The sequence below is a fragment of the Mustela lutreola genome, chromosome 5 (assembly GCF_030435805.1).
Source record: "Mustela lutreola isolate mMusLut2 chromosome 5, mMusLut2.pri, whole genome shotgun sequence".
Classification (NCBI taxonomy): domain Eukaryota; kingdom Metazoa; phylum Chordata; class Mammalia; order Carnivora; family Mustelidae; genus Mustela; species Mustela lutreola.
The window spans coordinates 172,235,357-172,259,259 of record NC_081294.1 but is presented as its reverse complement, the minus strand read 5'-3'; positions in this window follow the sequence as shown (position 1 = coordinate 172,259,259).

Sequence of the window (23,903 nt, the reverse complement as noted above, 5' to 3'; positions counted from 1 at the left end):
AACTCTTCGGGATATGAACAAAGGGCAAATGTGAGGTGCTTGCTCATGCTTTTTTTTTTTTCTGGATATGTGTCACCGATTGCCATGGAATGTCGGGGTGTCCTCATGGGCCATCGATGAGGCTCCCTTTCTGGGGATTTGACCTGATCCCAAGAATTTGGGGTCATTCTGTGGGAAGGGAGGAGGCCTTTCTGTTTTTTTTACCTCAGGTGGACCACAAAAAGAGGGATTCCAGAGCAGAGTCCTGGGGAGGGGCGACTGGACAACCAGTCCTCTGGTTAACATTGGGACCTAAGAACATGGCAAGCCCCATATGTGGGCTCTTGGTCCAGACACTGAGAGGCCTTCCTTGAGGATAGGGCTCACACTGAGTTTCACAATATGTTTTTGTGCCCAAGGAGCCCCTCAAGTCAGGGCGTGGCCTAATGTACCATGCTGGTTTCTCCTACACTGAATGTTGCACAAAATGGCAACCACAAGTTTTCTGGCCATGGGGAAGAAGGAGTTCTAATTTCTGCAACACTTTCACTCCTGGACTCTGATTGGATTTAAGGTCTAGGTTCTGAAGCCTGAAAACTGAGGTTGGGAAGAGATGAAGACCTAAGGCCATGGTGTGTCTGATGTGCTCAGTGTTCGGTCAGCTGTTGAGTGTGGGTTGGGAGGTGCAGGCTCAGGCTGTGGCAGACAGGGAATTAGTTCCCAGGCTAGACTGTATCATTGGGGTGCAGTCGAGTTTCGTGCAGGTTGGCACTCATTTGTGGTTACTGGGTAGCCCCAGAGGGCAACGTTTTTCTTCAGGAGGGAAGACACAGTGCCACATAGTGGATCCAGAATTCCCAAACTGGAAGCCTTGTGGGCCAGGAGTGTGAGGAAAAAATTCTGAGAACTCAAGCCAGACTTAGATTTCAGGGTGAGGGGACGGCAGGCACCCTCTGCAGAGATGATTCGAGATCCCTTGTACCTGAAGACAGAGCTAGGATCAGACGTTGGCTCAGGTTAGAGTTTCTGTCCATGACGGCCCCTTCATGAAGGGGAGGGTGTCATGAGGCCATGGAGGTTTTCCCAAGATGGGAATTGTGAGATGCTCCAAACCGCAATGATTCCTTCTGTGGGACAGTCGAGACCTGTTGGATGGCTCCAGGACATCCCATAAGGAAGTTATCCAGAGCAGGGTTCAAAGGATGGATGCCTGGGCAGCCTGCCTCCCATGCCAGGTGTCTCATAGCGCCAAGGCAAGTTCGATCTGATGGATCTAGGGGAGCAACCGAGGCGGGTGTGTTGAAATGGGTGAGTTGAGGATGGGTCATAATGTGCATTTGTGTCCATGGAGACCTTGGAATGGGGTGCTTGATCCGGGGCCTTGAGGGATGTTCATAACCGGAGGTTTTGATGGAGCTCTAAAGAGTACGTTTCCTATGTGGAGAAGAGAATTGTTTTGATGAGTGCCTAAGGAATCTCTCATATGCTGGTATTGGAAACCAGGCCTCTGAGGAGAGATGCCTGAAACAAAGCAATGGATATGATTAGGGCCTAGGTGCCTGTCCGGTTCAATCTCTTTCCTGGGGATACGTGTCTACGGATCTGAGGGGAGGTAGTTGCTCAGCTTGTGTCAGATCGCCCCTGTTTGTCCTGGGCAGCCTATAATATTGGGAAGGCCTCAGGACTTTGGGGTTTCTCCTAATCTATAGGGTTGTGGACAATGGAATGGGCAGAAATCCCCTGGAGAGGGTAGGTACAGTTCTGAGTTTGGCTCTAGTGGCCGAGCCTTGAGGGTGTGTGGGCCAGGCCTGTGGGGACAAAAGTCTGAAAACACAAACTCCGCTTAGCATTGGGGACATAGGTATGGCACGCCCAATCTACAGACCGTGATAACTCTTCGGGATATGAAAAAGGGTGAGTTTGAGGTGCTTGCTCAGGTTTTGTCTCTGGATTTGTGTCAAGAATGTGGGTGGAATGCTGGCGTGGCCTCATGGGTTGTGGACGGCTTTCCTTCTCTGAGGATTTGACCCGATCCCAAGAGTTTGGGTACATTCTGTGGGATGGGAGGAGTCCTTTCTGTTTTTTATTTTATTTTATTTTATTTTATTTATTTTATTTTTGTACCTCATGTGTCCAATGAAAGAGGGATTCCAGAGCAGAGTCCTTGGGAGGGACAACTGGACAACCCCACCTCTGTTTAAGTTTGGGGGCCTAGGGGCATGGCAAGTCCAATATGTGGGCTCTTGATTCAGACACTGAGAGGCCTTCCTTGAGGACAGGGCTCATGCTGAGGGTCACAATGCCTATTTGTGCCCAACAAGGCCCTCAAGCATGGGAAGGGCCTCAGGGGCCACGCTGGATTCTCCTACACTGAACGTTGGAGAATATGCCAACCACAAGGTTTCCAGCCACGGCGAAGGAAGAGTGGTGATTTCTGCATCACGTTCACCCCGGACAGTGATTGGAGTGTAGGTCTAGGTTCTGAAACCCAAAAACCGAGGTTGGGAAGAGACGAAGACCTAAGGACCTGATGGGTCCAATGAGCTCAGTGAGCGGCCAGCTGTTGAGCGTAGGTCTGGAGGTGTGGGCTCATGCTGTGTCAGACAGGGCATTAGACAGGGTAGATTGTATATTTGGGGTGCAGTCGAGTGGTGTTCAGTTGATCGTCATTTGGATTTCTTGGTAGCTCCATAAGGCAACGTTTTTCTTCTGGACGGCAGGCAGAGTGCTGCATTGTGGCCCCAGTATTGCCAAACCCGTAGGGCTTTTGGGCCAGGGGTGTGAGGACGGTAGTCTGAGAACACAAGCTAGGCTTAGTTTTTGGGGTGAGGGCACAGAAGGCACATTCTGTAGAGCTGAATCAATATCTCATGCACCTGAAGCCAGGGCGAATATCAGACGTTTGCTCAGGTTGGAGTCTCTGTCCATGATGGCCCCTTTATAGTGGAGTGTCTCAAGAGGCCATGTATATTTTCCCACAATGGGAGTTGTGAGATGCTCCAGACTGCAAATATTCCTTCTGTGGGACACTTGAGACCTGTTGGATGGCTCTAGGATGTCCCATATGGAACGACTCCAGAGTAGGGTTCTAAGGATGGATGCCTGGCAGCCCGCCTCCCATTCTAGTTGTCTCCTAGCAACAAGGCAGGTTTGATCTGAAGGCCCTGAGGGAGAAACCAAGGGGGGTGAGTTGACATGGACTCTCCCGAGGATAAATCATAATGTGGGTTTAAGTCCATGGAGACCTTGGAATGGGGCGCTTGATCCGGGGCTCTGAAAGATTCTCCTAAACAGAGGTTTTTATAGAGCTCCAAAGAGTACATTTCCTATGTGGAGACGAGATTTTTCTGATGAGTGCCTCAGTAATCCCCCATATGCTGGTATTGGAAATCAGGCCTCTGAGGAGAGATGCCTGGAAACAAAAGCAATGGATCTGATTAGGGCCTATGTGCCTGTCCAGTTTAATCTTATTTTATGGGGATATCTGTCTCTGGGTCTGAGTTGAGGTAGTTTCCTAACTTATGAAAGATCATCCCTGTTTGTCCTGGGCAGCCAACACTATTGGGATGGCCTCGGGGAGTTTGGAGGTTTCTCCTAATCTATAGGATTGTGGCCAATGGAAATGGCAGAATTCCCCTGGAGAGGGAAGCCACAGTCCTGAGGTGTGGCTCCAGGGGCCCCAGCTTGGATGGTGTGAGAGCCAGGACTGTGGGGACAGAAGTCTGAAAAAACAAACTCAGCTTATGTTTGGGGATGTATGTATGAAGGCTCGATCTACAGACTGTGAGAATTTTCTGGGCTATGAACAAAGGGCGAGTATGTGGCTCTTGCTCAGGGTTTTGTCTCTGAATTTTGTGTCAACAGTGGCCGTGGAATGTCAGGGTGTCCTCAAGGGCCATGGACAAGTCTTTCTCTGGTGATTAGGCCTGATCCCAAGTGGTTGGGATCATTCTGTGGATGGGAAGAGTCCTTTCTGTATTTTTTTTTTTTTTTTACCTCAGGTGTCCAACCAAAGAGGGATTCCAGAGCAGAGCCCTGAGTAGGGGTGACTAGCTATCTCAAACTCTGGTTGAGATTGGGGGACTAGGGGCTTGGCAAGCCCCATAGGTGGGCTGTAGTTCCAGTCACTAAGAGGCTTTACATGAGGATAGGGCTCACGCAGAGGGTCACAATGTGTGTTTGTGCAAATTGTGGCCCTCAGGGATAGGTGGGGCCTCATAGTCCATGCTGCTTTCTCCTACAATGAACGTTGGACAACATGCCAACCACAAGGTTTCTTGCCATGGCGAAGGAAAAGTTCTGATTCTTGCCTCACGTTCACTCCTGAGCAGTGAGTGGAGATAAGGTCTAGGTTCTGAAGGTGAAAACTGAGGTTGGGTAGAGATGATGGCCTAAAGCCATTGTGGGTGTGTAGGATGTCCAGGACATCCTACACTATTGGCATGGCCTCAGAGATTTTGGATGTTTCTCCTAATCTGTCAGGTTGTGCCAAAGGAATGAGCAGAATTCCCTTGGAGAGGGCAGGCACAGTCCTGAGGTGTGGCTCCATGGGGCCCAGCCTTTAGGGTGTGTGGGCGAGGACAATGGAGATAGAAGTCTGAAAACACAAACTCGGCTTAGGTTTGGGGACATAGGTATGGCAGGCGCGATCTACAGACCTTGAGAATTTTGGGGGTTCTGAACAAAGGGCGAGTGTGTGGCGCTTTTTCAGGTTTTTGTCTCCGGATTTTGTGTCAATGGTGGCCGTGGAATGTCAGGCTGGCCTCATCGACCATGGACGAGTATTTCTCTCTGTGAATTTGGCTGAATTCCAAGTGTTTGGGGTCATTCTTTGGATGGTAGGAGTCCTTTCTTTTTTTTTTTTTTTTCTTTTTCTTTTTTTTTTTTTTTTAACCTCATGTGTCCCACCAAAGAGGGATTCCAGAAAAGAGCTCTGAATAAGTTGACTAGATTCTCAAGCTCTGGCTAGGATTGGGGGAGTAGGGGCATGGCAAGCCCCATATGCAGGTTCTTGGTCCAGCCCCGGAGAGGCTTTACTTGAGGCCAGGGTTCATGCTTAGGGTCCTAATGTGTGTTTGTGCCCATTGCAGCCCTCAAGCATGTCTGAAGCCTCATGGGCCATGCTGGGTTCTCATATACTGAACGTTGGACAACATGCCAACCACAAGGTTTCTGGTCATGGGGAAGGTGAAATTCTGACTTCTGCATCACGTACACCGCTTAGTTGTGAGTGGAGATAAGGTCTACGTTCTGAAGCCTGAAGACCAAGGTTGGGAAGAGATGATGACCTAAGGCCATGGCATGTCCGATGTGTTCAGTGTGTGGCCAGGTGTCTGGGTGTCGGTCACGAGGTCTGGGGTCAGGCTGTGTCAGACAGGGCATTAGTGCCCAGGCTAGACTGTATAATTGGGGTACAGTCTAGAGAATTGCAGGTTGATCCTCATTTGATGTTTCTGGGTAGACCCCTAGGGCAAAGTCTCTCTTCTGGAGGGCAGGCAGAGTGCTGCATTCTGTCTCCAGAATTCCCAAAGTGGAAGGCTTGTGAGCCAGGAGTGTGAGGACGGAAGTCTGAGAATGCGAGCTGGCTTAGGTTTTGGGGCGAGGGCAAGGCAGGCACACTCTGCAGAGCTGAATTGAGATCTCATGCATCTGAAGTCAGGGCGAGGATCAGACGTTGGCTCAGGTGGGAGTTTCTGTCCATGATGTCCTCTACCTGAAGGTGGAGGCATCACGAGGCCATGGAGGTTTTCCCACAGTGCGAGTGTGTGATGCTGGAAACCAGAAGGATTCCTTCTGCAGGACAGTTGAGACCTGTTGAATGGATCAAGGACAACCCATTAGGAATTTCTCCAGAGCAGAGTTCTAACAATGGATACCTGGGCAGCGAACTCGCATTCCAATTGTCTCCTAGTGACAAAGCAGGTTTGATCTGCTGGCACTGGGTGAGCAACCGCCAGGTTTGAGTTCAAATGGACTCTCCAGAGGATGGGTCATAATGTGGGATTGTGTCCATTGAGATATTGGAATGGGGCGGTGGCTGCAGTGACGTGAAATTTTCTCCTAACTGGAGGTTTTGACACAGTTCCATATAGCATGATTCCCATGTGGCATGCGATTTGTTCTGATTGGTAGCTCCAGAAACCCCCATGTGCTGGTATTGGAATCCAGGCCTCTGAGGAGAGATACCTGAAATAAAAGCAATGGATCCGATTAGGGCCTAGGTGCCTGTCCTGTTAAATCTTCTGTTCTATGGATATCTATCTACAGGTCTGATTGGAGGTAGTGGCTCAGCTTGTGCCAGATGGTCCCTGTATGTGACGGACATCCTACAATATTGGGGTGGCCTCGGGGACTTCGGATGTTTCTCCTAATCTGTTGGGTTGTGCCAAAGGAATGAGCAGAATTCCCTTGGAGAGGGCAGGCACAGTCCTGAGGTGTGGCTCCATGGGGCCCAGCCTTGAGGGTGTGTGGGCCAGGACAATGGAGACAGAAGTCTGAAAACACAAACTTGGCTTAGGTTTGGGGACATAGGTATGGCAGGCCCGATCTACAGACCGTGAGAATTTTTCAGGCTCTGAACAAAGGGCGAGTGTGTGGCGCTTTTTCAGGTTTTTGTCTCCGGATTTTGTGTCAATGGTGGCCGTGGAATGTCAGGATGGCCTCATCGGCCATGGACGAGTATTTCTCTCTGTGAATTTGGCCCAATTCCAAGTGTTTGGGGTCATTCTTTGGACGGTAGGAGTCCTTTCACTATTTTTTTTAAACATCATGTGTCCCACCAAGGAGGGATTCTATAGAAGAGATCTGAGTAGGGGTGACTAGACTTCTCGAGCACGGGTTAAGGTTTGGGGAGTAGAGGCATGTCAATCTCCATATGCGGGCTCTTGGTTCAGCCCTGGAGAGGCTTTACTTGAGGCCAGGGTTCATGCTTAGGGTCCTAATGTGTGTTTGTGCCCATCGCAGCCCTCAAGCATGTCTGAAGCCTCATGGGCCATGCTGGTTTCCCCTACACTGCCCGTTGGACAACATGCCAACCACAGGGTTTCTGGTCATGGGGAAGGAGGAGTTCTGATTTCTGCATCACGTACACTGCTTAGTAGTGAGTGGAGATAAGGTCTAGATTCTGAAGCCTGAAAACAGAGATTGGGAAGAGATGACGACCTCAGGCCATGGCGGGTCCTATGCACTTAGTGTGCGGGCAGATGTCTGTGTGTCTTTCATGAGGTCCGGGCTCAGGCTGTGTCAGGTAGGGCATTAGTCTCCAGGCTAGACTGTATAATTGGGGTACAGTCGAGTGATGTGTAGGTTGGTCCTCATTTGGGGTTTCTGGTTAGCCCCATGGGGCAACGTTTTTCTTCTGGAGGGCAGGCAGAGTGCTGCATTCTGGCTCCAGATTTGCCAACTTCAGGGCTTGTGGGCCAGGTGTTTTAGGACAGAAGTCTGAAAACACAAGTTCAGCTTTGAATTTGCAGTGGTGACATGGCAGGCACACTCTACAGACCTGAATTGAGATCTCATGCATCTGAAGTCAGGGCGAGAATCAAATGTTGGCTTAGGTTGGAGTTTCTGTACATGATGTCCCCTTCATGAAGGTGGGCGGGCATTGTAAGTTGCTCCAATCGGCAAGGATTCCTTCTACGGGACAGTTGAGACCAGTCAGATTGCTCCAGGACGTCCCATGCGGAACAACGGCAGTGCAGGGTTCTAAGGATGGATTCCTGGAGTGCCCGCCTCACATTCCTATTGTCTCCTAGTGACAAGGCAGGTTTGATCTGCTTCTTTGGGAGAGCAACCAAAGGGGATGTGTTGAAATGGACTCTCCTGAGGATGGGTCATAATGTGGGTTTGTGTCCATGGAGACCTTGGAATGGGGTGTTGGCTGCTGGGACCTGAAAATTTCCCTTAACTGGAGATTTTGACACAGCTCCAAAAAGCATGTTTCCCATGTGGAAATGAGATTTGTTCAGATTGGTAGCTCCAGAAGAACACATATGCTGGTATTGGAAACCAGGCCTCTGAGGAGAAATGCCTGGAAACAAAAGCAATGGATCTGATTAGGGCCTAGGTGCCTGTCCGGTTCAATCTTCTTCTCTGGGGTTATCTGTCTATGGGTCAGAGTTGAGGTAGTTGCTCAGCTTGGGACAGATCGCCCTGTTTGCCCTGAGTGGCCAACACTATTGGGATGGCCTCAGGGACTTTGCAGTGTTCTCCTAATCTTTAGGGTTGTGGCCAATGGAATGGGCAGAATTCGCTTGGAGAAGGCAGGCACAGTCCTGAGGCTTGGCTCCAAGGGCCCCAGCCTGGAGGGTGCGTGGGCGAGGACAGTGGGGACAGAAATCTGAAAACCCAAACTCAGCTTAGGATTGGGGACGTAGGTATGACGGGCCTGATCTATAGACCGTGAGGAGAATTTTTCAGGCTATGAACAAAGGGCAAGTGTGAGGCATATCTCCAGGCTTTTGTCTCTGGATTTTGTGTCAACGGTGGCCATGGAATGTCAGGATGGCCTCTTTGGACATGGATGATTCTTTCTCTTTTAAGATTTGGTCAGATACCAAGTTTTGGGGCTCATTCGGGGGTGGGAGGAGTCCCTTCGATATTTTTTTCCTCAGGGGTTCCAGAGCAGAGACCTGAATAGGGGTGACTAGACCTCTCAACCTCTCATTAATATTGGGGTACTAAGGGATGGCAATGCGGGTTCTTGGTCCAGCCCCTGAGAGGCTTTACTTGAGGTCAGGGCTCACACTGAGGGTCCCAATGTGTTTGTGCCCATTGCGGTTCTCAAGCATGTGTGGGGACTCATGGGTACACTGGATTCTCCTACACTGAACGTTGGAAAACATGCCAACCACAAGGTTTCTTGCCTTGAGGAAGAAGGAGTTTCATTTCTGCATCATGTTCACCCCTGGGTAGTGAGTATAGATAAGGTCTAGGTTCTGAAGCCTGAAAACCAAGGTTGGGAAGAGATGATGACCTAAAGCCATGGTGGATCTGATGTGCTCAGTGTACAGCCAGCTATCTGGGTGTCGGTTGGGAATTCAGGCCTCAGGCTGTGCAAGACAGGACATTAGGGTCCAAGCGAAACGGTATATTTAGGGTAGAGTCAAGTGGCATGCAGGCATTTCTGGTTAGCCCCATAGGGCAACGTTTCTCTTCTGGAGGGCAGTCAGAGTGTTGCATTGTGTCTCTCCAGAATTCCGAAACCGGAGGGCTGGTGGGCTCGGAGTGTGAGGATGAAGTCTGAGAACAACAGCTAGGTTTTGCTTCGGGGCGAGGTTTCGGCAGGCACACTCTGCAGAGTTGAATCAAGATTTCGTGCATCTGAAGTCAGGGCGAGGATTAGACGTTGGCTCAGGTTGGAGTTTCTATCCAAGATGGCTCTTTCATGAAGGGGACGGTGCACAACGAGGCCACAGAGCTTTTCCCATGATGGGAGTTGTGAGGTGCTCCAAAGCGCAAGGATTCCTTCTGCAGGACAGCTGTGACCTGTTGGATGGCTCCAGGACGTCCCATATGGAATTACTTCAGAGTAGTTTTCTACAGATGGACGCCTAGCCAGCCCGCCTCGCATTCCAATTGTCTCCTAGTGACAAGATAGGTTCGATCTGCTGGCTCTAGGGGAGCACCCAAGGGCACTGAGTTGAAATAGACTCTCCTGCAGATGGGTCCTAATGTAGGATTGTGTCCATGGAGACCTTGGAATGAGGTGGTGGCACCGGGGCCCTGAAGGATTCTCCTAACCGGAGGTTTTGACACAGCTTGAAAGAGCACGTTTCCCATGTGGAGAAGACATTTGTTCTGATTGATGCCTCAGGAAACCCCCATATGGTGGTGTTGGAAACCAGGCCTCTGAGGTTCTGACACAGCTCCACGAGCAAGTTTCCAATGTGCAGACAAGACATGCTCTGATGGGTGCCTCTAGAAACTCCATAGGATGGTATTGGAAACCAGGCCTCTGAGGAGAGATGCCTGGAAACCAAAGCAATGGATCTGATTAGGGCCTAGGGGCCTGTCCAGTTCAATGTTCTTCTCTGGGGACATCTGTCTCCGAGTCTGTGTGGAGCTAGTTGCTCAGCTAGTGTCAGATCACCCCTGTTTGTTCTGGGCGGCCTGCAATATTGGGATGGTCCCAGGGACATGGGAGATTTCTCCTGATTTATATGATTGTGACCAATGGAATATGAAGAATTCCCTTTGAGAGGGCAGGCACAATCCTGAGGTGTGGCTCCAGGGGCCCTAGCCTGGAGGGTGTGTGGGCCAGGGCCGTGGGGACAAACGTCTAAAAACAGCAACTCAGCTTAGGTTTGAGGATGTAGGTATGGCAGGCCCATCTACAGATCATTAGAACTCTTTGGGATATGAACAAAGGGCGAGAGTGAGGCGCTTGCTCAGGCTTTTGTCTGGATTTTGTGTCAACGATGGTCGTGGAATGTCGGGGTGGCACCAGTCAGAACAAATTAGGAGAACGCTCCCGAGTCCCCAAGGCTATCCTAAGTGTGTAGGCTACTTGGGACAAACAGGGGCTATCTGCCACCAGCTGAGATATTACCTGCACTCAGACCTGGAGACAGATGTCTACAGAGAAGAAAATTGAACTGGACAGGCCCCTAGGACTTCAGCAGATCCATTTCTTTGGTTTCCAGCCATCTCTCCTCAGAGGCCTAGTTTCCAATAGCAGCATATGAGGCTTTCCTGAAGCACCCACCAGAACAAATCTCGTCTCCATATGGGAAACTTGCATGTGGGAACTGCGTCAAAACCTCTGATTAGTACAAAACTTCATGACCCTGGTGTCACCGCCCCATTCCAAGGTCCCCATGGACACAAACCCACATTATGACCCATGCGCAGGAGAGTCCATTTCAACTCAGCACCCTTGGTTGCTCCACCAGAGACAGAAGATTCAACTTCTCTAATCGCAATGAGACGATTGGAATGCGAGGTGGGAAACCCAGGCATCCATCTTTAGAACCCTGCTCTTGAGTCGTCCCTAAGGGATGTCCTGGAGCCATCCAACAGGTATCAATTGACCCGCAGAAGGAATCTTTGCAGTTAGGAGCATCTTACAACTCCCAACATGGGAAAACCTCGATGGCTTTGTGATGCCCCCTCCGCTTCATGAAGGGGCCATCTTGGACAGAATCTCCAAACTGAGTCATCGTCTGATTTTCTCCCTGACTTCAGATGCACGAGATCGCATAGTGTGCCTGCCTTGCCCTCGCCCTGAAACCTAAGTCTAGCTTGTGTTCTCAGACTTCTGTCCTCACATCCCGGCCCCCAAGCTCTCACGTTTGGCAATTACAGACCCACAATGCAGCACTCTGCCTTCCCTCCAGAAGAAAAATGTTGCCCTATGGAGCTTTCCAGACACCCCAAATGAGGATAAACCTACACGGCACTCGACTCTACCTAAATTGTATAATCTAACCTGGGCACTAATGCACTGTCTGACACAGCCTGAGCCCGGACGTTCTGACCAACACCCAGACAGCTGACCGCACACTGAGCGCATCCGAACCGCCATGGCCTTAGGTCATCATCTCCTCCCAAACTCGGTTTTCAGGCTTCAGAAGCTAGACCTTATCTCCAATCACTGCCCAGGGGTGAACGTGATGCAAAAATCAGAACTCCTCCTTCCCCATGGCCAAAACCTTGTGGATGGCATGTTGTCCAACGTTCAGTGTAGGAGACACCAGCGTGGTCCATGAGTCCCCGCCCATGCTTGAGGGCTACGTTTGGCACAAACATGCATTGTGACCCTCAGTGTGAGCTCTGTCCTCAAGGAAGGCCTCTCAGTGCCTGGACCAAGAGCACGCATATGGGGATTGCCATGCCTCTAGGCCCCCAATCTTAACCAGATTTTGTGTTGTCCAGTCGCCCCTCCCCAAGACTCTGCTCTGGAATCCGTCTTTTAGTGACACACCTTAGGTAAAAAAAACAGAACGGACTCCTCCCATCATACAGAATGACCCCAAAAATCTTGGGATTGGGCCAATATCCCAGAGAGGGAGACTCGTCCATGGCTCATGAAACCACCCCGATATTCCACAGCCATTGGTGACACAAAATCCAGAGACAATGCCTCACACTCGCCCTTTGTTCATATCATGAAGAGTTCCCAAGGTCTGTAGATCGGGCCTGCCATAGCTACATCCCCAAACCTAAGCCGAGTTTCTGTTTTCAGACTCTGTCCCCACAGCTGTGACCCACACACTCTCCAGCCTGGGTACCCTGGAGCCACACTTCAGGACTGTGCCTTCCCTCCCCAAAGAAATTCTGCCCATTTCATTGGACAAAACTTGCAAATTAGGAGAGACCTCCAAAGTCACTGAGGCCATACCGATAGTGTAGCCCAACCGGGAGGAACAGTGGTGATCTGACACAAGCTGAGGAACTACTTCCACTCAGACCCGTAGACAAATGTCCCCAGAGAAGAAGATTTAACTGGAAACAGATCCATTGCTTTCGTTTCCAGGCATCTCTCCTCAGAGTTCTGATTTCCATATGGGGGTTTACTGAAGCACCAATGTGAACAAATCTCATCTCCACATGGGAAACGTGCTCTGTGGAGCTGTGTCAATACCGCCAGATAGGAGAATCCTTCAGGGCCCCGGTGCAACTGCCCATTTCCAAGGTCTCCATGGACATAAACCCACATTATGACACAACCTCAGGAGAGTCCATTTCAACTCAGCCCCTTTGGTTGCTATGCCAGAGCCAGCAGATCAAACGTGTCCTGTTGCTCGGAGACAAATGGAATGTGAGGCGGGCTGCCCAGGCATCCATCCTTAGAACCCTGTTCTGCAGTCATTCCATATGGGACGTCCTGGAGCCATCCAACAGGTTTCAATTGACCTGCAGAAAATCCCTGTGGTTTGGAATATCTTACTACTACCATCACAGGAAAACTCCCATGTTCTCGTTATGACCCCCCTACATGAAGGGGCTATCATGGATAGAATCTCCAACCTGAGCCAACATCTGATCCTCGCCCTGACTTGAGATGCACGAAATCTCGATTCAGCTCTGCAGAGGGTGCCTGCTGTGCTCTCGCCCCAAAACCTAAACCTAGATTGTTTTCTCAGACTTCCGTTCTCACAGTCCTGGACCCAAAGCCCTCCAGTTTGGCAATTCCGGAGCCAGAATCCAGCACTCTGCCTGCCCTCCAGAAGAAAAACTTTACCCAAAGGGGCTAATGAGAAACCGCAAATGATTATCTTCTGCATTCCACTCGATTGTACCCCAATTATACAGCTTATCTGGGTACTAATGCACTGTCTGACACAGCCTGAGCCCAGACCTCGTGACTGACATCCAGACAGGTGGCCGCAAACTGGGCACCTCAGACATGGAATGGCCTTAGGTCATCATCTCTTCCTAACCTCGGTCTTCAGGTTTCAGAACCTAGATCTTATCTCCAATCACTGCCTAGAGGTGAACGTGATGCAGGAATCAGAACTCCTCCTTCCCCATTGCAAGAAACCTTGTGGTTGGCATGTTGTCCAACATTCAATGTAGGAAAAACCTGCATGGTCAATGATGCCCCACCCATGATTGAGGGCCGCTTTGGGCACAAAAACGCATTGCGACCCTCAGCATGAGTCCCCTACTCAGTTAATGCCTCTCAGTGGCTGGAACAAGAGCCGCCCTGGACAAACAGGGGCAATGTGACACAAGCTGAGCAACTACCTCCACACAGACACGCAGAGAAATGTCCATGAAGACAGAAGATTGAAATGGACAGGCCCCTAGTCCCTAATCTGAACTCTTGCTTTGGTTTCCAGGTGTCATTCCTCAGAGTCCTGGGTTCGAAGACAAGCATATGGGGCTTTCCTGAGGCACCAAACAGTACACTTCTCGTGTCCACACGGGAAGCGTCTTTGTTGGAGCTGTGTCAAACCCTTCAGGTTGGAGAATCCTACGAAGACCCTGAGCCAACACCACATTCCAAGGTCTCCATGGCTACCAACCCACATTATGGCCCATCCTCAGCAGAGTCCATTTCAACTCAGCCCTCTGGGTAGCTCGCCTAAGAGCCCGCAGATTGAGCCTGCCTTATCCCAACCAGTCAATGGGAAGGTGAGGTGGTGTTTCCTGGCATCCATGCTTAGACCCATGCTCTTGAGTCTTTCTGTGTGGGGCATCCTGGAACCATCCAATAGGACTCGACTGTGTGCAGAAGGAAAACTTGAGGTTTGCAGCAGCTCACAACTCCCAGCATAGGGAAACGACTCTGGCCTCATAATGGCCCCACCCCCTTTAGGAAGAGGCCATCATGGACACAAACTCCAGCCTGAGGCAACTTCTGATACTCTCCCTGACCACAGATGCAGGAGATCTCAATTCAGCCTATGCAAAGTGGGCCTGCGTGCCCTCGGCCCAAGACCTCACGCTAGCTTGTGTTTTCAGACTTCCTTCCTCACACTACTGGCAAACAAGCCACCCGGACTGGGAAATATGGAACCACAACTCAGCCCTCTGCCTGCCCACCAGTAGAAAATCTTTGCCCTATGGGGCTCTCCAGAAACCCCAAATGAAGATCAACGTGCCTCCACCTCAACTGCACCCAAATTGGATAAGCGGCCCTTGGCACTAATGCCCTGTCTGACACAGCCTGAGGCCAGACATCCGGACAGACAAGAATACAGCTGGCCTCACACCCAGCACATCGGACACGCCATGGCCTTAGGCCATCATCTCTTCCCAACCTGGGTTTTCAGACATTTGAACCTAGACATTATATCAAATCCCAGCACAGGTGGGTATCTTAAGCACAAATCAGAACTCCACCTTCCCCATGGTTGTAAAGTTTGCTGTTTGCATGGAGTCACACCTTCAGGGTAGGAGAAACCTTCATGTCCCCTGAGGCCAAGCCAAAACTTGAGTTCTCCCTTGGGCACAAACTCACATTGTGACCCTCAGCATGATGCCCATGTGGAAGTAAGGCCTCTCGGGGCCTGGACCAAGAGCCCGAATATGGGGCTTGCCAAGCCCCAATGCTCCCAAACTTCACCAGAGTTCGAGTTTTCCAGTTCCCCGATCTGTGATCTGGAGCCCCTCTCTTGGAGAAACACCTGAGCCTGACAACAGGACTCCACCCTTCCCACAAATGACTCCAAAATATTGGGAGCTGGTCCAAATCCTCAGAGAGGGAGACTCTCCCATAGCCCCTGAGGCCACCCCTACATTCCATGGCTACTGGGGACACAACATCCAGAGACAAAACCTTGAGTGACCACCTCCCTCTCGCCATTTTTTCATAACCTGAGGAGCTCCCCTCACGGCCTGCAGATCGGGCCTGTCATACCCTCAGTGCTACACCTAGCCGAGTTTGTGTTTTCAGACTTCTGTGCCCACAGCCCGGACCGAAACACCCTCCAGAATGATAGTGCCTGTCCTCTCCAAGAAAACTGTGCCCAATCCATTGGCCACAACCCTACAGATTAGGACAAACTTCCATGGCCCCCGAGGCCATGCCAATAGTGCAGGCCGCCCTGGAATAAGAGAGGCATTCTGACACCAGCTGAGCACCTATCTCCACGTAGACCCTCAACAGTGTCCCTAGAGACAGAAGATTGAAAAGGACAGGCCCCTAGGCCTTAATCTAAATCCTAGCTTTGGTTTCCAGGTGTCTGTCCTCAGAGGACTGGTTTCGAAGACCAGCATCTGGGGCTTTTCTGATTCACTAAACAGAACCTCTCTCATCTCCACATGGGGAGCTTTCTTATTCGAGCTATATCAAACCCTTTGGTAAGGCGAATTCTGCAAGGCCCCTGAGCCACCAGCACATTCCATGGTCTCCATGTACACAAACCCACATTACAACCTATCCTCAGCAGAGTTCATTTCAACTCAGCCCCTTGGGTAGCCTACCCTAGAGCCAGGAGTTCAAACATGTTTTGTCGCTCATAGCCAATTGGAATGCGAGGAATGGTGTACAGGCATCCATCCTTCGAACTCTGCCCTCCAGTCCTTCTAGATGGGACGTCCTGGAACCATCAAACAGGACTCGACTGTCTCGCAGAAGGAAACCTTGTGGCTTGGAGCAACGCAAAAACTCAGTGTATGTGCTGGTTTCTAAGGTGCTGTGCAGGATTCTCCCTCCCTGAGGGTTTGGAACAGGTCAAAGGGCACAGTTTCTTTCTGGGAACAGGAGATGTTCTGTTGTGGGGCTCAGATACCACATGTTGACTCCTAAGTTGGTATTCCAGAACAGGACCCTGGGGACAGATGCCTGAAAACCTAATCTAGGTTTTCAATGAGGTCCTAGGGGAATGTCAGGTTCAATCTTCTGACTCAGGGCCATTGACTTGGATGTCTCCCTGGATGTAGGTGATAAGGGTCTTTCAGACTGTGAATTTGTGTCCAGAACTGCCAACAATATTGGGGTGGGCTCAGGGGCCTTGCAGGTTTCTCCTAATCTGGAAGGTTTGGGCAACTGTGATGGGCACAGTTACCTTGGGGATGGCAGGCACAATCCTGTGGTGTGTTTTTAGAGACCCTATCCTGGAGGGCATGTGAGCCATGATATTGTGAGAGAAGTCTGCAAACACAAATGCAGGTTAGGGTTAGTGGCGAGGTGATCACAGGCGCAATGCATAGACATGGAGTGGAGCTCATCAGGAACTGTAATTAGGGTGACTGAAAGGCGGTAACACAGGCTTTTCTCTCTGGATTGTGTGTCCAGATGAGAGATGGACTCTGAATGCAGGTGTGGTCTCTTGGGTCCATGGGAGACGTTACCTCACTTAGGATCTGGTGGCTCTCCATAGTTTTGTGACTTTTTCGGGGAAGGGAGGAGTGCTGTTTTTCGGGGAAGGGAGGAGTGCTGCTTTCCATCTTAGGGGTGCCCTCAAACAGGGATTTCAGAGACGGCCTCTGTGACTGGGCACCAAGAAATTCTACCAAGGGTTAGGATTCGGGATGAGGGGTGTACCAGGGCTGCAATGCGGGATCCTGGTGGCACAACTGAGAGGTCTTGTTTGAAAGCATGCTCAGGCTGAGGGCCACAATGCCTGCTTGTGCCAAGGGCGGCCCTCATGAGTGGGCGTGGTCTCATTGGCCATGCAGCTGGCTCCCACTCTGAGGCTTGGACACCCATCCCCACAGCCAGGTTTCCTGCTATGGGGAAGGAGGAGTTCTCTATTGTGCTTCAGGTTCCCGCATTGGCAGGGATTCCAGGTAAGGTCTGGGGACAGATGCCTGAATATCAAGGATGGGTAGAGGGGATGGATTTGTGCTATAGCCGCACTAACATGCTGGATATGGGCCCCAAACTCTGGCTGGCTGACAATAGGTCAGGGCTCAGGCTCTGTCAGACACAGCACTAGTGGTCATGGAATCCTATAAAGCGTGGCACCCTTGAGAGCCAAGCAGAAAGATCCTCATGTGGGGTTTCTGGCCTGACTCACCAGGCACTTCTTCTTTCTATGGGGAAGGCAGAATGTAGCGTTGTGACTCCAGATTTCCCTATCAAGAGGGCATGTATCAAGAGGGCATCATCGGGTGAGGGTGTAATTGTAATCACAAGCTACAGTTTAATTCAGTGCCAAGCTGAAGCCATTCCAATGTGCATCGGCTTATGCGAGACATCCAGCAACTGAGAAAGGGCAAATGTCAGACTTGCTCACAGTGGAGTTTGTGTCTATGCTGAACGACAAATTGAGAAGTGGCGTCAAGAGACCATGGAGGATTTCCCACACTGAAGTTTGTGGGATGCTCCAAACAACAAGGTTTCCTTCTACTGGACAGGTGGAGTCTGGTGTGTTTACTCCAGGGTCCCCCATGTGGAAAGTTTGGGGAGCAGAGCTCTCCCAAATGTATAACTGGAAATTACCGCTCCTTTGACCATTGCTGCTGAAGAACATGACAGTTTTGTTCTGATGGCTCTTGGGCAAAACACCAAGGCCTTGAATTGACTCTCTTGCACATGGGTCACAGTTCTGGTTTGATATGTGGGAGATCTTAGAATGTGCTGGTGGCTAAGGTGCCATGCAGGATTCTCCTACCCTGAGGGATTGGAACAGGCTGAAGAGCACAGTTTCCTTCTGGGGAAATGAGATGTTCTGTTGTGTGGCTCACATGTATCCTAAGTTAATATTCCAGAACAGGCCTCTGAGGACAGATGACTGAAAACATAATCTAGGGTAAAATGAGGTCCTAGGGTCATGTCCCATTCAATCTTCTGACTCAGAGACATTGACTTGGGTGTCTGACTAGATGTACGTGATCAAGAAGTTTCAGACTGCACATTTGCGTCCAGAGTGTCCACCAGTATTGGGGTGGGTCAGGGGCCTTACAGGTTTCTCCTAATCTGGAAGTTTTGGGCAACTATGACGGGCACAGTCTCCTTGGGGATGGCAGCACAGTCCTGTTGTATGGCTCTAAAGAACCGATTCTGGAGGGCAAGAGAGGCATTGTTTTGGGAAAGAAGTCTGCAAACACAAATTCGAATTAGGGTTAGTGGTAAGATGATAGAGGGCCAGTGTATAAACCTGGAGGGCAGAGCATCTGGAACTGTAATTAGGGTGAATGGAAGTTGGTAGCAGAGGCTTTTCTCTCTGGATTGTGTGTCCAGGATGGCCTCCAAATGCAGGTGTGTTCTCATGGGTCCATGGGAGACTTTTCCTCTCTATGGATCTGGTGGCTCCCCATAGTTTGGTGGCTTTTTCGGGGAAGAGAGTGCTGTTTTCCATCTTAAGGGTGCCCCAAAGTAGGGAATCCAGAGATAGGCTCTGGGTCTGGGCGCCTGGAAAATCCCACCAAGTTTTAGGATTTGTGCCTAGAGGCATACCAGGCCTGCACAGCAGGATTATGGTGGTGCAACTGAGAGGGATTGCTTGAAAGCATATTCAGGCTGAGGGATAAAATGCCTGTTTGTGACCTGTTTGTGACCTGTTTGTGACCAGGGCGGCCCTCAGGAGTGGGCGTAGGTCTCCCTGGTCTTGTAACTGGCTCCCACTTTGAGGGTTGGACACCCATCCCAACAGCCAAGATTCCTGCCATGAGGAAGGAGGAGTTCTCAATTGTGCTTCAGGTTCCCACATTGGCAAGGGAAAGGTCTGGGGACAGGAGCCTTAATACCAAGGATGGGTAGAGATGACATACTTGGGCCATGGCAATCCCAAATGCTAGATGTGGGGCCCACTGTCTGGGGACAGACACTAGGTCGGGGCTCAGGCTCTGTCAGACACAGCACTAGTGGCCAGGGCAACCTATAAATGGGTTGCCTCGAGGGTCGAGCAGATTGATCCTCATGTGCGGTTTCTGACCTGACTCACCAGGGACTTCTTTCTATAGGGAAGGCAGAATGCTGCGTTGTGGCTCCAGATTTCCCTATCAAGAGGGTTTGGGGACCAGTCGGGTGAGGATGGAATTGTAAACGCAAGCTACGGTTTAATTCAATGCCAAGCAGAAGGCAGTCCCTATGTGCAGCGGCTTATTCGAGATATCCAGCAGCTGAGTAAGGGCGGATGTCAGATATTTGCTCACCCTGGAGTTTGTGTCTATGATAACTGACAAATGGAGGGGTGGCGTCAAGAAGCCATGAAGGGGTTTTCACGTTGAGACTTATGAGCTACTCCAAATAGCAAATTTCGCTCTACTGGCCAGGTGGAGTGTGACTGATTTGCTCCAGGCTCTCCCATGTGAAAACTATGGGTACCAAAGCTCAACACATGGATGCCTGGAAAGCTCAACTCCACTGACCATTGCAGCTGAGGAACATGGCAGGTTCGTTCTGGTGTCTCAGGAGTGAAGTACAAAGTCCTTGAGTTGACATGGAATCTCTTTCAGATGGCCCACAATGCTGGTTTGTTACTAGGGAGATCTTATAATGTGCTGGTGACGAAGGGGCTGTGCAGCCTGGGCTACCCTGGGCTTTGGCACAGATGGAAGGGCACGGTTTCCTTCTGGGTTCAGGAGACGTTCTGTTATGTGGCCCAGGGACCACATGATGTATCATAAGTTCACATTCCAGATCAGGCCTCAGAGGACAGATGTGTGAAAACTGAATCTAGGGTTCCAATGACGTCCTAGGGGCATGTTAGTTTCACTATTCTGATTCGGGACCATTCCTTTGGCTGTCTGCCTGGATGTAGGTGCGCTTTTGCATTCAGAGTGGGCGCCAATATTGGGGTAGGCTCAGGGGCCTTGCATGTTTCTCCTAATCTAGAAGGTTTGTGCAACTTTGATGGGCACAGTTTCCTTGGGGATGGCAGGACAGTCCTGTGGCATGGATCCAGAGACCCCATCCTGGAGGGCATGTGTGCCATGGTTTTCATAGAGAAGTCTGAAAACATTAATTCAGATTAGAGTTAGGGGCGAGCTGATCACAGGCCCAATGCATAGATCTGGAGGGGAGCTCGGCTGGAATTGTAATTAGAGTGACTGGAAGGCGGTAGCACAGGCTTTTCTGTCTGGATTTTGTGTCCAGGATGGCCTCGGAATGCCAGTGTGTTCTCATGGATCCATGGGAGACTTTTCCTCTCTATGGATCCTGGTGGTTCCCCATAGTTTGGTGCCTTTTTCGGGGAAGGGAAGAGTGCTGTTTTACATCTCCTGGGTGTCCCAAAACAGGAATTCCAGAGACGAGCCCTGGGTCTGGGCACCTGGAAAATCCCACCAAGTTTTAGGATTTGTGCGTAGAGTCATTCCAGGCCTGCAATTCGGGATCATGGTAGTGAAGCTGAGAGGGATTGTTTGAAAGCATGCTCAGGCTGAGGGTCACAATGACTGTTTGTGCCCAGGGCGGCCCTCAGGAGTGGGCGTGGTCTCATTGGTCTTGTAACTGGCTCCCGCTTTAAGGATTGGACAGCCATTCCAACAGTCAGGTTAATTGCCATGGGTAAAGTGGAGGTCTCTATTGTGCTTCAGGTTCCCCATTGGTAGGGATTCCAGCAAAGATCTGAGGACAGGTGCCTGAATACCAAGGATGGGTAGAGATGATGTACTTGGGCCATGACCATCCCAAATGCTAGATATAGGGCCCACTCTCTGGTAGCTGAAACTCGGTAGAGGCTCAGGCTCTGTCAGACACAGCACTGGGGGCCAGGGCAGCCTATAATTTGGCGGTCCCTTGAGGACCGAGCGGATGTATCCTCATGTGGGGTTTCTCCCCAGACTCACCAGGCACTTTTTCATTTGGTGGAGAAGGCGGAATGCTGCATTGTGGGTCCATATTTCCCTATCAAGAGGGCTTGGGGACCAGTTGAGTGAGGATGGAATTGTAAACACAAGCTACGGTTCTATTCAGTGCCAGGCGGAAGGCAGTTCCAATGTGCAGGGGTTTATTTGAGATATCCAACACCAGAATAAGGGTGGATGTCAGATGTTTGCTCACACTAGATTTTGTGTTTATGATGACCAACAAATGGGGGGGGTGGCGTCAAGAGGCCATGGAGGAGTTTACACGCTGAGTCCTGTGAGCTGCTCCAAACAGTAAGGTTTCCTTCTACTGGGCAGGTGAAGTCTGGTTTGTTTGCTCTAGGTTCCCCCATGTGGAAAGTTGGTGAAGCAGAGCTCTCCGGCATGGATTCCTGGAAAGCACACCTCCATTGGCCATTGCAGCTGAGGAACATGGCAGGTTCATTCTGGTTGCTCTGGGGCAAAGTATCAATTCCTTGAGTTGACATGGAATCTCTTGCAGATAAGCCACAACCCTGGTTTGTTTCCAAGGAGATCTTAGAATGTGCTTGTTGCTAAGGTGCCATGCAGGATTCTCGTACCCTGACGGTTTGGCACAGGTCGAAGAGCACTGTATCCTTCTGGGGACAGGAGGTGTTCTGTCGTGTGGGTCAGGGACCACATGATGTGTCATAAATTGGTATTCCAGAACAGGCCCCTGAGGACAGATGCCTGAAAACCTAATGGGGTTCCATTGAGGGCCTAGGGACATTTCAGGTTCAAACTTATAACTCAGGATCATTAACTTGGCTATCTCCCTGGATGTAGGTGATCAGGGTGTTTCAGACTGCGCATTTGCATCCTGTGTGGCCAGCAATATTGGGGTGGGCTCAGGGGCCTTACAGGTTTCTCCAAATCTAGAAGGTTTGGGCAACTCTGATATGCACACTGTCCATTCTGGTTAGCATGTGAGCCATGGTTTTGGTAGAGAGGTCTGGAAACACAATTTTGGTATGTTTAGTGGCGATGTGATCGCAGGCCCAATGCATAGACCTGGAGGGAAGTTTGTCGGAAACTTTAATTAGGGGGAATGTGTGGCTGTAGCACAGGCTTTTATTTCTGGATTGTGTTTCAAGGATGGTCTCAGAATGCAGGTGTGGCCTCATGGGTCCATGGGAGACTTTTCCTCTCTAAGGATCTTGATGGCGCTCCATAATTTGGTGGCTTTTTTGGGTAAGGTAAGAGTGCTGTTTTCCATATTAGGGGTGCCCCAAAACAGGGATTCCAGTGACGGCCTTTGGGTCTGGGCACCTGGACAATCCCTCCAAGGGTTAGCATTTTGGCCTTGGGGAGAACCAGGCCTGTAATGTGGAATCCTGGGGGTGCAATTGAGAGTTTTTGTTTGAAAGCATGTTCAGACTGAGGGTCACAATGCCTACTTGTGCCCAGCGCGGACCTCATGAGTGGGCGTGGTCTCATTGGCCATACAGCTGGCTCCCATCTGAGGGTTGGACACCAATCCCAACAGCCAGGCTTCGTGCCATGAGGAAGTAGGAGTTCTCTACAGTGCTTCAGGTTCCCCCATGGGTAGGGTTCCAGCAAAGGTCTGGGCAGAATGGCCTGAATACCAAGGATGGGTAGAGATCACGCTCCTGGGCCATGCATGGTCTCACATGCTGATAATGGGCCCTGCTCTTTGGATGTCAGACACACGGGTGGGGCTCATGCTCTGTCATACACAGCACTAGAGGCCAGGGCAGCCTATAAATTGGGGTTCCTTCGAGGGCCAAGCAGATTGATCCTCAGGTGGAGTTTCTGTGCAGACCTCATCAGGCACTTCTTCTTTCTATGGGGGAGGCAGAATGCTGCATTGTGACTCCAGAATTCTCTATTAAGAGTGCTTGGGGAACAGTAGGGTGAGGATGGAATTGTAAACCCAAGCTACGGTTCAATTCAGTGCCAAGCGAAAGGCTGTTCCAGTGTGCAGGGGCTGATTGGAATATCTATCATCTGAGTAAGGGCAGATGTCAAATGTTTCTCAAGACGGAGATTGTGTGTATGATGACCGACAAATGGAGGGGTGGTGTCAAGAGACCATGGAGGATTTCACACACTGGGGCTTGTGAGATGCTCCAAACAGCAAGGTTTCCTTCTACTGGAGAGGGGGTGTCTGGTTTCTTTTCTCCAGTGTCCCCCATGTGGAACATTTGGGTAGCAGAGCACTCCCACATGGATGTCTGGAAAGCACAACTTCATTGACCATTGCAGCTTAGGAACATGGCAGGTTCATTTTGTTGGCTCTGGGGCGAGTACCAATGCCTGGAGCTGACATGGAGTTTCGTGAAGATGGGTTACAATTCTGGATTGTTAGCAGGGAGATCTATGAATGTGCTGGTGGCTAAGGGCCCATGTAGGATTCATCTACCCTGAGGGTTTGACACCGGTTGATGAGCACGGTTTCCTTCTGGGGACAGGAGATGTTCTGTTGTGTGGCCCAGGGACCATATGTTTTATCATAAGTTGGTATTCCAGAACAGGCCTCTGAGGACAGATGCCTGAAAACTTCATCTAGGGTTCCAATGACGTTTTAGGATAATGTCAGTTTCAATCTTCTGACTCAGGACCATTGACTTCAGTGTCTTTCTAGACGTAGGTGATCATGGTGTTTCTGACTGTGCATTTGTTTGCAGAGTGGCCTCCAATATTGGGTTGTGCTCTAGGGCCTTGCAGGTTTCTCCTAATGTGGAAGGTTTGGGCAACTTTGATGGCACAGTTTCCTTGGGGATGGTAGCCACAGTCCT